We start from the raw sequence: 13,280 nt of genomic DNA on the forward strand, positions 1-13,280 counted from the left end.
TTAACAGAAATGACTTAATGTTCCCCATAATGCTGGAAACTATGGAGAGAAATGTGTCTTTAAAGGGTTACACATGTGTATGATATGATCCACCTGCATAAAATAAGCTTCATAAATGTGTGCTATGATTTGTGTGTAACTTTTGAGGAGTCACGTGAATGTGTTTGAATCCACACTCAAATATGAAGCAATTTGACCACAAGTGAAACTATTTTACAAATGCGTACATTAAAACCTGGATAACTACTCATTATTTTATTAAGTTCAGCTCACCTATCAAAAACCTTTCTGTGTGTACAAATAATTAACATTGCTCTTGGTTAAAAAAAACGCTAAATTTGTGTGGACAAATAGCTTGAGACGCACATCACATTGCATGCCCAGTGGGGGTTTTGAGTAACATTTAATGCTGCCAGCTTCCCACAGATCCACAAATGTAAGCTGCTTTCAAGTTGCAGTGTAAACCTGGGACAACCAGGCTTCCACTATATACCTGCTGTCTTTTTCTCTTTTTTCCAGAGTGTAGTGTCTGCAGTTGATTAATCCATGTTTTTGAAGTAAAGGGCTATGAGCTGTTGTGTTCGTTTAGAAAGAAACGTCCATTTTATTTAAAAACAAACAAACACACAAACAAACAAACAAACATGTATTTGGATTATTGGATGCTTGTATTCCTTTCCCTTCCTCCCTGGAGCAGGATTTCCCCTTTTTGCACTGTGTTTAACATTATCGACTTCATTGTGAATAAACACACTGAACTTTTACTTTGAGACGTATGTTTGAGTTGAGCCTGCCTCATTGGCCATGAAATTTTGTTTAATTTTGGCTGTTTAATTATGAATAATGTAACAATTAAATTAAATATTTTGGTGATTAGGTTTTAAAGCCTGACTATATCTACATCTGTAATTGTTGAAAATAAATTAAATGAGAGAAATAAATACAAGTAAAACATGTTGGATTTTGGGTTCATCATTTAGTTTTTTTCTTTGGAGCACAGGTGACTGCACAACTAGAGAGTACACCCGTCATCACTTTTTCTTTATGCAATACCAAATCTGATAAGCATGTGTCAGTAACCAAGCTCACTGGTCATGCTCGCCCTAACTTAAAAGCATTCTTATTAAAAATATATCTTTGCCTTCTCACTGTTCAGTGTGTGTTGACACTGTCAGCAACAGCCTCCAACAGCATCCTGTTAGTGAGCAGCCTCACAGGAGGATGTGTGAAAGCTCTGACCAAAAAGAGCATTGTTATATTCGGCGTATTGTTTGAAACGGGGTAAAAGCAGTTGACACATTACTTCCTCTTTAAACTTACAAGAATTGGAGATTTCTGAGACACCCATTTGGACACGAAGAGGGAAATGATCTTCATGGTTGAGAAAACAAGAGCTGGCATTTTTAAAAGATCACACTACAATCACATCTGCATGTCTTTAAGTGTGCAGTTACATTTCTTTAGCATATTGGCAGGAAGTCAGATGCGACTCCTGTTACTGTTGTCTAGGGCACCAGTTTAGCTCACAGGGTGAGGAGGTAACTATAAAAAAAAAAACCCTCACCCTTTGCTGAGTGTCCTCTGCACACTCCCTGCTTGCCTTTCTACTCTCCAATAAAGGCAAAAACACCTGATTTTGTTTGTTTGTTTTGTTGTTGTTTTATTTAAGGCTTGTGTGTTTCCTTAAATAAAAGGCCTTGCTAATATAAAAAAATATTTTAAAAAAAGTTTGTGTTTCAGTTACATGAAAAATAGACATGTGCAACAACATGAGAAGTGTGTGAATCCTTAGCTCAATGTGTGAATTCTATCAAGAAACATTTTAGAAGCACCGAGAGCCTCAGTGTCATGAAATGATCTGCCCAGACCTAACGACACGCCTGGTTTCACCATACAAGGAGAAATCTTTATTGTACCCAGAGACTATATAAAGGAAGTGAAACACACTCACAAAAGGTCAACATAAAAACTGCAGTCACACATGCAGTTTTTTCTGTTATGTCTTGAAATTTTAGTTTAAAAAAAAACCAGTCAGTTAAAACCGGACTCATTAACATGCAGTCCTGATAGTTATAATTAAAACAGGTGTACTATCTGCATAAACTATTTTACAGTGTTATGCAAAAGTTTGGGCACCCCTGATTATTTTCATGATTTTCCTTCATAAAACACTGTTTGGATGAGCAATTTAATTTAAATATATCATATAGCAGACGAACGCAGTGATATTTGAGAAGTGAAATGATGTTTTTAGGATTTACAGAAAGTGTGCAATAGTTACTTAAACTAAATTAGGCTGGTGCATAAATTTGGGCACTAAATCTGAATCACATGATTAGTTCATTTCCAGGCCTCTGGAGAACTGCAGAAGCTAATTTAGCCATTTAAATCAATTGTGTTGGTTCAAGGACACATCTAAATCCTGCAGGGACACCGGCCCTCGAGGCCTGGAGTTGCCCACCCCTGCCCTAAACTATGATGTTGAACAATCTTTGTTTTCAGGTCATTCGAGAGTTGTTTTAAGGTTGCCACTCAGAGAAGATGCAAAGAGGAGAAAAACTTGCAATTGGCCACCTTAAATACCCTTTCTAATAAGTGGATTCACCTGTGTATGTAGGTCAAGGGTCAATGAATTTACCAAACAAATTTTGTGTTCCAATAATTAGTGCTAAAGGTATTCAAATCAGTAAAACGTCATGGGTGCCCAAATTTACGCACCAGCCTAATTTTGTTTAAGTAATTATTGCACACTTTCTATAAATCCTATAATCGTTTGACTTCCCAAATATCATTACGCTTGTATGCTATATGATATATTTAAATGATCCAAAAAAACAATGATTTATGAAGAAAAATCCTGAAAATTATCAGGGGTGCCCAAACATTTGTATACCACTGGATTTGGTTTCCTCACTGAGTTTATTGTTACTTAGAAAATGAAATAGAGGGAAAAGTTTCCTGACTGAAAGGGAAAACACTGAGTGAAATACATTTTGATTAATTTATCAAAAGAAAGTTTCACTTAAAAGATCTCTTCATAACGTCTATTTTGTTAATGTTTTTTGTTTATTCTTTTTATTCTTTCTTTGAACCATCCTGCTAAGTAAAAAAGTGCTCAGTGAATTAAGTTTATGCCTTCTTTGTTGTAACTTGCTAAACCTCACCATACTGCACCCCAGCTGGTTAGACACCCATGAAACGAGCGCAAATTTCCTGTGACAGAACCACACCAGCTATAATACATCATTTTCACAGCTTGTTGCACACATTCAGTGCTGCTAATAATAATCAGTGAGTGGAAAGTTTCAGTAATGTCAACAGTCATTTTGAATGTAGTAAAATTAACAACTGCAGATTCTGCACTGATAGAAGCAAACTTACTCCTAATGAGGCTCACTGAGCATTATGAGTGATACATTAACAGAAGAAGAATCCTCATAAAATATAGAAGGATGTACCCGACTTACATACATTTTCATGGACACACAAAAACAGACTAAGACAGTATTACACAAATAACAGCTGGAACAGACAAAAACTCATCTGTTAGACAAAACAACTCCTGCATCACAGAACAGAGATGGAACTTCACACCTCTAAGAGGCATGCAGTGAAACTGTCTGAATAATACAAGGCTGTAAAATACTTGACTTTATTTTGAGTACTTTTTCTTCCCCAGCTCTAAAAATGGAGGCAAAAACTGGTTATTTGTCCCCAAGTGGCCTCTCCCTACTTCCTTTTTGTTAAAGTTAAGTTGAGCTGCTAGTTTTGGCATTGGAGGTTTCGGATTTTGGCCTTTTAAAAATTTGTGACATTAATGAATTAATATTTCATACCATCAATGATATTACTAATTTCTTTGTTTGTTTTGTTTTTGTTGGTTTTCTTTTGTTTGTTTTTTTAAATCTGTTTTCCTTTGTCTCATCATTTGATTTACTTCAAGAATAAATAAACTATTGGAATTTTTATTTCACACCTACTGTCTGCTTTGCTATAAATATAAAGGCTTGGGCTTGATAGGCTTGAAACAAATAGTCATCACTGTCTGCCCTGCTTAGTTTATTGATATGTTCCACACCCAGTAACATTTCTTTTAAGTAATGACCCAACAAGTCAACTAAAAGTATTTAATGTTTAATTATTATAAAGATGTATACATTAATAATGATAATAAAACATGGAAGTGAAACAAATGATGAACAAAGTTAAATTGAAAAGAGAAACTGCTCCATTGCAACCATATAACATTTGTTCAGAGCTTCAACAGAATAAAAATGCAGAAAACATTGACACTGGTAGTATTTAAACATAGAGGAAACTTAAGACTTGATGCATTTTCTCAAAATATTCATCAGTTTTAATATTTTGTATTTCTCTGATAGGAAATCACCTTTAGCTATATTGACACAGACCTTTTGTGCTCGTGGAATAGATACAATCAACTCCTGTTGGTTCAGTGTGTCGAAGTCGCTTTGAAAACTTGACTTGGCTGTACTCCACCTCTGGCTTTGCCTCCACCCTTTGCTCTACTTGCTTCCCCTGCTGCAGCAGCATAACCCTGACATCGGCATACGTGACTTCCTGGTCATCATCTTTCTCTACCTCTGCAGAGAAAATAAATTGAGCAAATAAAGTCAGTGAGTCATCAAAACAATAGTTTGACGTTTCATGAAACTTGATTTCTTAACAAGAGTTAAATAAATTAGACATACATATATATTACTGATCACTTTGAGAATGAAGTCGAAATGTGCAAATTATATTTCTTGTTTCAAAACAATTGCCACGGCTGCTATACCCTCGACAAAATACCTCGTTTAGATGAGTCTTGTGATACAACAAATATGCGCTTTATTGCACAAGGGTGGAAGCATCGCTATCCTTGCATCTGGCCATTGCCAACCATTTAAACCCAGTTAAAGACAGCGGGTATCAAAAAGATCAAAAAGAATCACAACTTTCTTGGTAATATTAAATAAAGGAAAATATTTTTTGTCAGACTGAAGTAAGTTAAAGGAAGTTTTGTACCTTTTTGTTTTGTAGAGAGTTTGTTCTGTTTTTTCCTCTGAGCACAGATGACAGCTACACCCACAAATAAGAGAAATACCAGTGCTGAGAGAACACCGCCGATCAGGGGCAAAGCTGCTACTCCTAAAATGAAAGACATACAAAAACAAAACAAAAAAACTCAGTAAACACGTTTTTTGTTTTTGTTTGTTTTGTTTGATGGTTTTACAAATGTATTTGGAAATACAGTGGAAAAAAGAGCCATTCACGTTAATGTCCCAGGTGCAAACAATGGGAAAAAATGCAGCAAACAATTAGATGACTTATGACATTTGTACAAAGTGGTCATAATCAATACAAACCGAATATTACCTTTTGTTTATAATAATCTCACTCACCACAGGTAGATATCTTCTCTTCTTTGGAGACATTACTGACGTTGTTCCTGACTGAGCAGACCAGACGTCCTGAGACATGCTGTTTCAGAGTCATGATGTTAGTCTCATTATCTCCAGAAAGGAGCTCAGCATCTGTCAGTGTGCGTCCATCCAGAGTCCAGCTGTACTGAGGACTGTCCCCTCCCTCAGAGGAGCAGGACACCCTCATCTCTCCCTGGGACAGACACTCAGAAACCAGCAGGACAGAGGACACAGGAGCTGAGAGAAACACACGCAAATGACTTATGTTACTATCATAGGATATTGATAATAATTTTCTGATCACCTGCTAAATTTGCAAGTTTGCTCACTTACGGACCCAAGACCTGCAGGACACGATTAGTCTCTAATTCTTATGGTAGTTTTATTATAATGAAGAGAGAACCAATCATCCAGAAAAAAACACATTACATGTTAGAATTTGATTTAAATTGATCGAATGTCATTCATAAGTATTTGATCTTCAAGCAAAGCATGACTTAGTACTTGGCGGAGAAACCCTTCTCAGCAAGCACAACAGTAATTCATTTCTTACAGTTGGTCACCAGGTTTGCAAACATCTCACAAGGGGGTTTTGGCCAACTCCACTTCACAGAAACTCTCTAAATCTTTTAGGTTTGTTGGCTGCCACTTGGAAACTGAAAGCTTCCTGTCATTCCACAGATATTTTATAGTAGTGAGGTCTGGATACTAGATAGGCCACTTCATGACCTTAGCATTCTACTTTAGCCACTACTTTGCTGCCTTGGTTGTATGTTTTGGGGCATTGTCTTCCTGACAGACCTATCTCCTCCAAAACTTTATACGTTTTATTCATGTGCTTTTTTCTGAAATTTTTTTGGTTCAAAAATTTACACAAAATGTGTGTGACAGTGAATAGTCTCTGGGCCAATAAGCACATCTTCAAATGTAACAAGTTGTGAGTTGTATTAAACATATCTGTTCTCAGAGTGTATCAACTACATAAAATTGTCTGTCTTTGAAATTCACTGTTCACTAACCACAAATGAGAATATCAGTGCATAATTTAGTATTTGTAATTCAAGATTCTGCTTTTTCATTAATTGATCAATATCATTTTTAATCCAATGTTAAAAAAATATATAAAAAATTGTTATTTTCCACCCATAAAGGTATTTATAAATGTCTTTATTATATTCAACAATAGCCTTACAGTACTCATTTAAACCATGTGTTTGACCTGAATTCCAATTTTTGTTTCAAACTCAAACCAATTATGCTGTGTGCATTCATTTTTTGTTTGCATAAAATCGTCTGCAAGCATTTCTTTGTGTGTATTTTGTAGGACCTTTAATCATGCTCTACAATTTTTATTTTGATGTAATAATTTTAAGTTTCTGCCTATTTGCTTTGTTTAGTCAAATTGTATTCAATTAAATTGTATATAGTTTCATTACAACAAGAGTATATATTACATTCTCGAATTAAGAACAGGGAAAGTCCAAAATGCATGTATCTGAAATTTATTGGGATATATTATATACATAGTAAATAAAATTTTTAATTCGTGCTTCGTTTTCCAACAAGGAAAACTTACCTTGAAGAAACAACTGTAGAGTCCGCTCACCTGATGATCTTCCATCTGAATGAAAGGTTTGAAGGGTATAATTACCACTGTGACTCCTGCTGAGGTCATTGATCCTAAATATTCCATTACTGGGAAAAAAGAGATATCTATGTTCTATGCTATTTGAAGAAAACGTATTATTTCTGACAGTTAGTATTTTTGATGAATTCTTTGACAGATCATATCTAGGTATTTCTGCAGTGCTGTCCATCAGTTGAATGTCCACAGTTCCTCCCAAAGCTCCATAACACTGAGCTCCATCCTGTCTGCCATCACAGGAAGTTCTCATACCTGAAAATTTTGAAACATTAATAAATATTTGTCTCAGTTCACACTATGTGAAGAAGCATTTTTTGGCATGCAGATTAACATTATACAGGTCTGTGAGTGAAGCACATTGTGTTAAGGCTCAGCTAGCAGCACTATTTTAGAATTTGTGTCACGTTTTGACATTTTTGTCTGGAAGTCCAAACAGTAAAATGATTTTAATTTAGCTTGTACATGCTGGCTTATCATTACTACTGAATCATCCACTGTGATACTTCAGATAGTACAACAGAGTATTATAGCCACATTAAGAAAATATATATATTGATGATCAATTATAGTTGTTGCTACGGTTGCAAGACGCTCTACAAAATGCCTGGTGTAGATGAATTAGTGAAACAAACTAATCAGCCGTATAACATCACATAGCATACATCCTCTTTATTGCACAAGGGTGTAACCATCGATAGCCTTGCATCTGTCCATTACCAGCCATTTCTTTTCTAGCCAACTCCAGCAAGTTGGATTGTTTTTCCATCAGATACAACTTTCTGCACCATCTTTTCAAAGTCCTTATACTGATCACCACACTGTGTTTATGAAATAAAAGAGGAATCATTTCCTTCCTCGATTCTAAGGTACGATTTCACTAACTCAGTGAGTATAGCTACTCTAGCGGTTTGTCTTAAAACAAGTGTACTCTCTTCATTTGGATTTGAAATAGATTTTGATATACCTTTATTAGTCTCACAAGGGGAAATTTCATAAGGCTGCCGACCTATTGCGCCATCTTACCCTCCGACCATACATACATTACACAAAACATCACATGGGGAAGACAGGTCAGAGAGGTATAACAATGGAAAATACACCACATGAGGAAAGATAAGGAGAAAAAAATAACTCCCCCCAGACTGAGCTCCAACAGGGAGATCAGTTTGAGAACAGAAAAAAAAAACACCTCTGCACATAGCACATGAAAAAATACACCAAAGAAACACATGACAAGCAACAGGGGTGGGTAAAGGGTGAGAGACAGCCGATTTAGACAGTACATCCGGGCCTGCGTGCGCTGGTCTCCTTGATCCACCATCAGCATCGGAAGGGAATAAGCGTCTAAGGCGTTTGGAAAGGGAGGGGGGATGAGTGTGTGCATATCAGTGTATATGTATGTGTGTGCGTGTCCAGAGTGCAGCTGAGACAGTGTCCTTCGCCCTGCCAGGCTAAGTAAACAGTCTTCCAGCCAACCCAGGTGGCCTTGCATGCATGGGAAGGAACAGACTAAACACAGTCGTTATTAGGGTGTTGTTGTTCAGCTCCAGCCTTGAGACCCCAGCTGGCGCCAAGAGGGTATCTGCATGAAGTGATGGTGCTTTTTACTTTAGTGCGAACAGCTCATATGAATTTCAAAGCAGTTCTACAGTCCAACACTGGTCTCTCAATCTCCCATTGGAGAGCCGCGAGCTTCGCCATACTTGCGTTCTGTGATGTTGTCATTCTTGTGCTCAAGGAGCCAATTCTGAGAACTCACAAGAGTGTGCCTCCCCGAGATGTCATTCGATTTGCGCTCAGAGATGTTATTCCGAGCTAGCCCTTCCGAGATGTAATCCAGTCTGCACTCAGAGATCTTATTCTGAGTATTCACAGCCGTAGCCTTTCCAAGATCTTATCCGTGCTGCACTCAATGAGCCCATTTTGAGAAACTCACGCCTCTTCCCATCGTTTCAATTCCAGCAGGCAGCCTTGTGGAGGTTTGAACAGCCGGTTCCGCTTTCTTAATTCTTCGATAAGTCAGGGCCAAGCCAGCTCCGATCAGCCAGAACCCTGTTACCATGGTTCCGAAAGGTAGATATCTTCAGCACTCAGGTTCACCCAAGCCCAAACTTCTTGTTGAGAAAGGGGTGTCAATTGCATTTAGGGACCAGTTGATCCAATCCATAATTCCTCTTTTAGGTTTTAGAGAACAGACTGTGAGAGAATGTTCCAGGGAAAAGTAATACGAAAAACACAAGACTAGACAAGGACACAAGAGGCTAAGCAGGGAAGCTAAGGGAGAGGAGGAGGAGAGGAGAAAAGTGCGACCGCCTTCGTCAAGAGCAAATGGTTTTCCACTTTAATCTCACAATTTGGACATTATTCTTGCAATGATCAGTAATATTTTTTTCATAATGTGGCTCTAAGCACTCCATCATAATACAGCCATTTTAAATGGTTGTGGTCTTTCTGCAAAATGTAAAGATGCCTGCTGTGACAAAAATGAACAGTTCCGACACTTTTATGTTTCAGTTAACTTGCCCCCATAATTATGACAAGTTGTTGTTAAAGTGAAATCTGTTCACATATACCACAGTTGTAGTAGATACCCAAAATAAAAAATATGATATATTCCAATAAACAGTGTTTGCACTGATATTACACAGATAGTGTCTGAAAACTGCATTTAAAACACATTTATATTGTAGATAACTGAGGGCTTTTCCAAAATCTAAATAGATTAAATAAATAAAAATTCTAAAAATGGTACATCTTCCATCATATTTGATTATTAATAAAACTGTGATGGAGCTAATTCAGGTGATTAAAATTAGTTATATATTATTTAAACATTTCTTCTTCCATAACTGTATTTACTTTAAGTGCATATCCACATGAAATTGATATCAGAATTTGATATTATTATTACAAGGAACCAAACAGTGTAATTTAAAAACAGTTAAAGCATTCTGTAATTGTAATTATATTCAACAGATCTATTGTTGATTTTTTTCTGTGTTTGAGATTCTTCATCCATAAGAAAAAAGTCAAACTTTTTCACTGACTTTACTGGATCCCATAGCTGTAAAACATGTTATTCTATTTTGAAATGTAGAATTAAGCATTAATTTTAAAATGTTACTTGGCTCACCATGAGACACTCGAAAGAACAGCAACAATACAACAGCTTCCATGTCTGTTCAAGGTTAAGCTTCTGGTGATCCAGACAGTGGCTTTCAAGCTTCAGCTCAGCGTATGCTGCTCTGAACAGACTGCTGTGTCCTGTTAGTGAACCGCCTCAGAGAAACCCTTTGTGTTAGGTTTTATTGATGAGGGGACGGAAGGAGGTGGCATCGTTTTTTCTTTCTTTTTAGCTTTCAAGAAGAGAGGGAAACATCTCATTGATACTAAAAGGGGTTTTGAGAATAATTTCTTAAATTCCTAAGAAATCAGTTCACCTGTATTACAGAATTTAGTTTTTAGTTATAATAATTTAGTTTTTATTAATAATGAATTTTCTCTCTCTTTCAAAAAAAAGTCACTCCGGATGACCACTAACTTTTTAAACACTATGCAAAGAATTGATGTATTTTATACTTATACAAATAATTATAGGTCATCTTTAAAGCTTGTCCGATAAGCCACTAAAACACAGTTAATCCAGTAATAGCATGCTGCAAAATAGCACCATCTCTTGGTAAAGAATAATGTCAATGCTGCTGAGGCCAAGGGGCAGAATGGACCTAATATACAGATGGAAACACAGAGGCTCAAAAAATGGTGTGAATAACATTTATTTACAAAGATGTAATTTTTAAATATAAATGACAAATACTAGTGCACGGGAGCAGGGAACTCTTTACAGGGGCTATGTATATCAAGCTATGTATATCAGTGAAGGCAACAATAGATCCTCAGCACTTAGCTCTTGCATTTATATACAGTGTTATGAAAATGTTTGGGCACCCCTGATAATTTTCATGATTTTCCTTCATAAAACATTGTTTGGATTAGCAATTTATCAAATAGCAGACGAACACAGTGATATTTGAGAAGTGAAATGACGTTTATAGGATTTACAGAAAGTGTGCAATAGTGCAACAGAAAAATCACATCAATATTTAGTAGATCCTCCTTCTGCAGGATTAACGTGGCGATTGTGGCTCAAGAGTTAGGCATTTGCCTTGTAATCGGAAGGTTGCCTGGTTCAAGTCCCGGCTTGGACAGTCTTGGGCGTTGTGTCCTTCACCCGTTGCCTACTGGCGGTGGCGCCAGTGTCAGTGCGCCCCAGGATGGCTGTGGCTACAATGCAGCTTGCATCACCTGGATGTGTAAAGCGCTTTGGGGTCCTTAGGGACTAGTAAAGCGCTATACAAATACAGGCCATTTACCATAGTTGTCTTGTTGAAATATCCACCCTCGGCACAACTTCAACTTAGTGACTGATTCTTGAATATTGTTCTCAAAAATCTGCTGATTTTGACCAGAACCCATGCGACTCTCAACTTTAACAAGGTCCCAGTACCTGCACTGGCCACACAGCCCCACAGCATGATGGAACCACCACCAAATTTTACTGTGGGTGGCAAGTGTTTGTCTTGAAATGCTGTGTTCTGTTTCCACCATGCATACTGACTTTTGTTATGTCCAAATAAGTCCATTTTTGTTTCATCAGTCCACTGCACCTTATTTCAAAATCAAGCTGGCCTTGTCCAAATGTGTGTGAAACATACCTCAAGTGACTCTGTTTGTGCGAAAAGGCTGTGGAATGTATTCAAAGTGAGAAAGTAAAAAGTGCCTCTTTGAAGGACATTTCTACCATCTGTTTTTGTACAAAGATAACTGAACCACATGCTAGAGAAATCTAATGGGCCTATTAAACAAATACAAACATTTTTTGTTTGCCTACACACCTACACAGAAAAACGAATATAGTCATGAGCTCTGTTTTTGCTGCTCTAAGATGTACTGCTCTTTATGGATTTACATTATGCATTACGTTCTTGAAGGTTTTTTTTAGTCACAAGTTTCACTTGGAGCCCCGTCGGGGTGCAATTGTGTGCATCCCTGACCAAATTGCATGAATTACCTACCTTGTTTAAGAATTTGATTGGGCAATTCAACATCATTCACACATTGTCACAGCACAAGCATTTATGAAGACGAACTGGAACTTACTCATTAGCTCTTGACAGGATGGTGACTTCAAGTGCTGCTAATACAAAGTTAAATTTAGTTGTTCAGTTGGTATAAAATGGCTACTGGACCTCTTTATGTTTCCTTGAAGATGTTTCACCTCTCATCTGAGAAGCTTCTTCAGTTCTAAGAGAAAGTGATGGAGAGTTCCAGATTGGGTAGTACCAGGGGAACAATATGAGAACAGCACCACCAAGGCTTTTGGCAGAGCAATACAGGAAGAGCATATTGGAGAAGAACCAACCCTTAACAGCAATGTTCAGTGGCTAGTGAATCTAAAAACAGCAACCACCCTGAACAGGGTCCAGTAATTATCACAGTGGTAGACATCCAAGAAAGGGTCTCCAGTATCAAGAGTTGGACAGCACCAGGCCCCGACATAGTTCACGCCTAGTGGCTGAAGAAGCTGACTGCACTCCATGAGCATCTGGCAGCACAAATGAACTAGCTAGTCGATGGGAGACACTCAGAAAGGCTGGACAGCCCTGACCCTCAAGGACCCCCAGAAGGGACTGGTCCCATCCAACTACCGGCAAAGTTGGATGGGACCAGGCCATTTAAGATGAACAGGCACATGGCAAGAATACCAGAGGCCCAAAACATTAGCTCCTGGTAGACCGAGCAGACAGCCAAGATTGCAAGATTAGGCTAACCAACCTGTGCACTGGATTAATTACAAGAAGGTTTATGACTTCATGCCTCACACCTGGATTTGTCCTGCAGACAGACAAAATGGTGTTGGCTAACCAACCAGAAATAGTGGATGTAGAAACAGAAGAAGACAGCCATAGTGATAGATGTAGCGATGACAGTAACATCCAAAAGAAGGAGAATGAGAAGTTTGAGAAATACCAAGGGCTTAGAGAGGAGTTTGAGAAGATGTAGGGGGTTAAGGTGGTCCCAGTGGTAATCGAAGCACTAAGTGTAGTGACTCCCAAGCTAGGTGAGTGGCTTCAGCAGATCCCAGGAACAATATTCGAGATCGCTGGGACAGACACTCAGAGACCAGCAGGACAGAGGACACAGGAGCT

The sequence above is a fragment of the Pundamilia nyererei genome, unplaced genomic scaffold (assembly GCF_000239375.1).
Source record: "Pundamilia nyererei isolate P.nyererei 1_Seehausen unplaced genomic scaffold, PunNye1.0 scaffold00001, whole genome shotgun sequence".
Lineage (NCBI taxonomy): Eukaryota > Metazoa > Chordata > Actinopteri > Cichliformes > Cichlidae > Pundamilia > Pundamilia nyererei.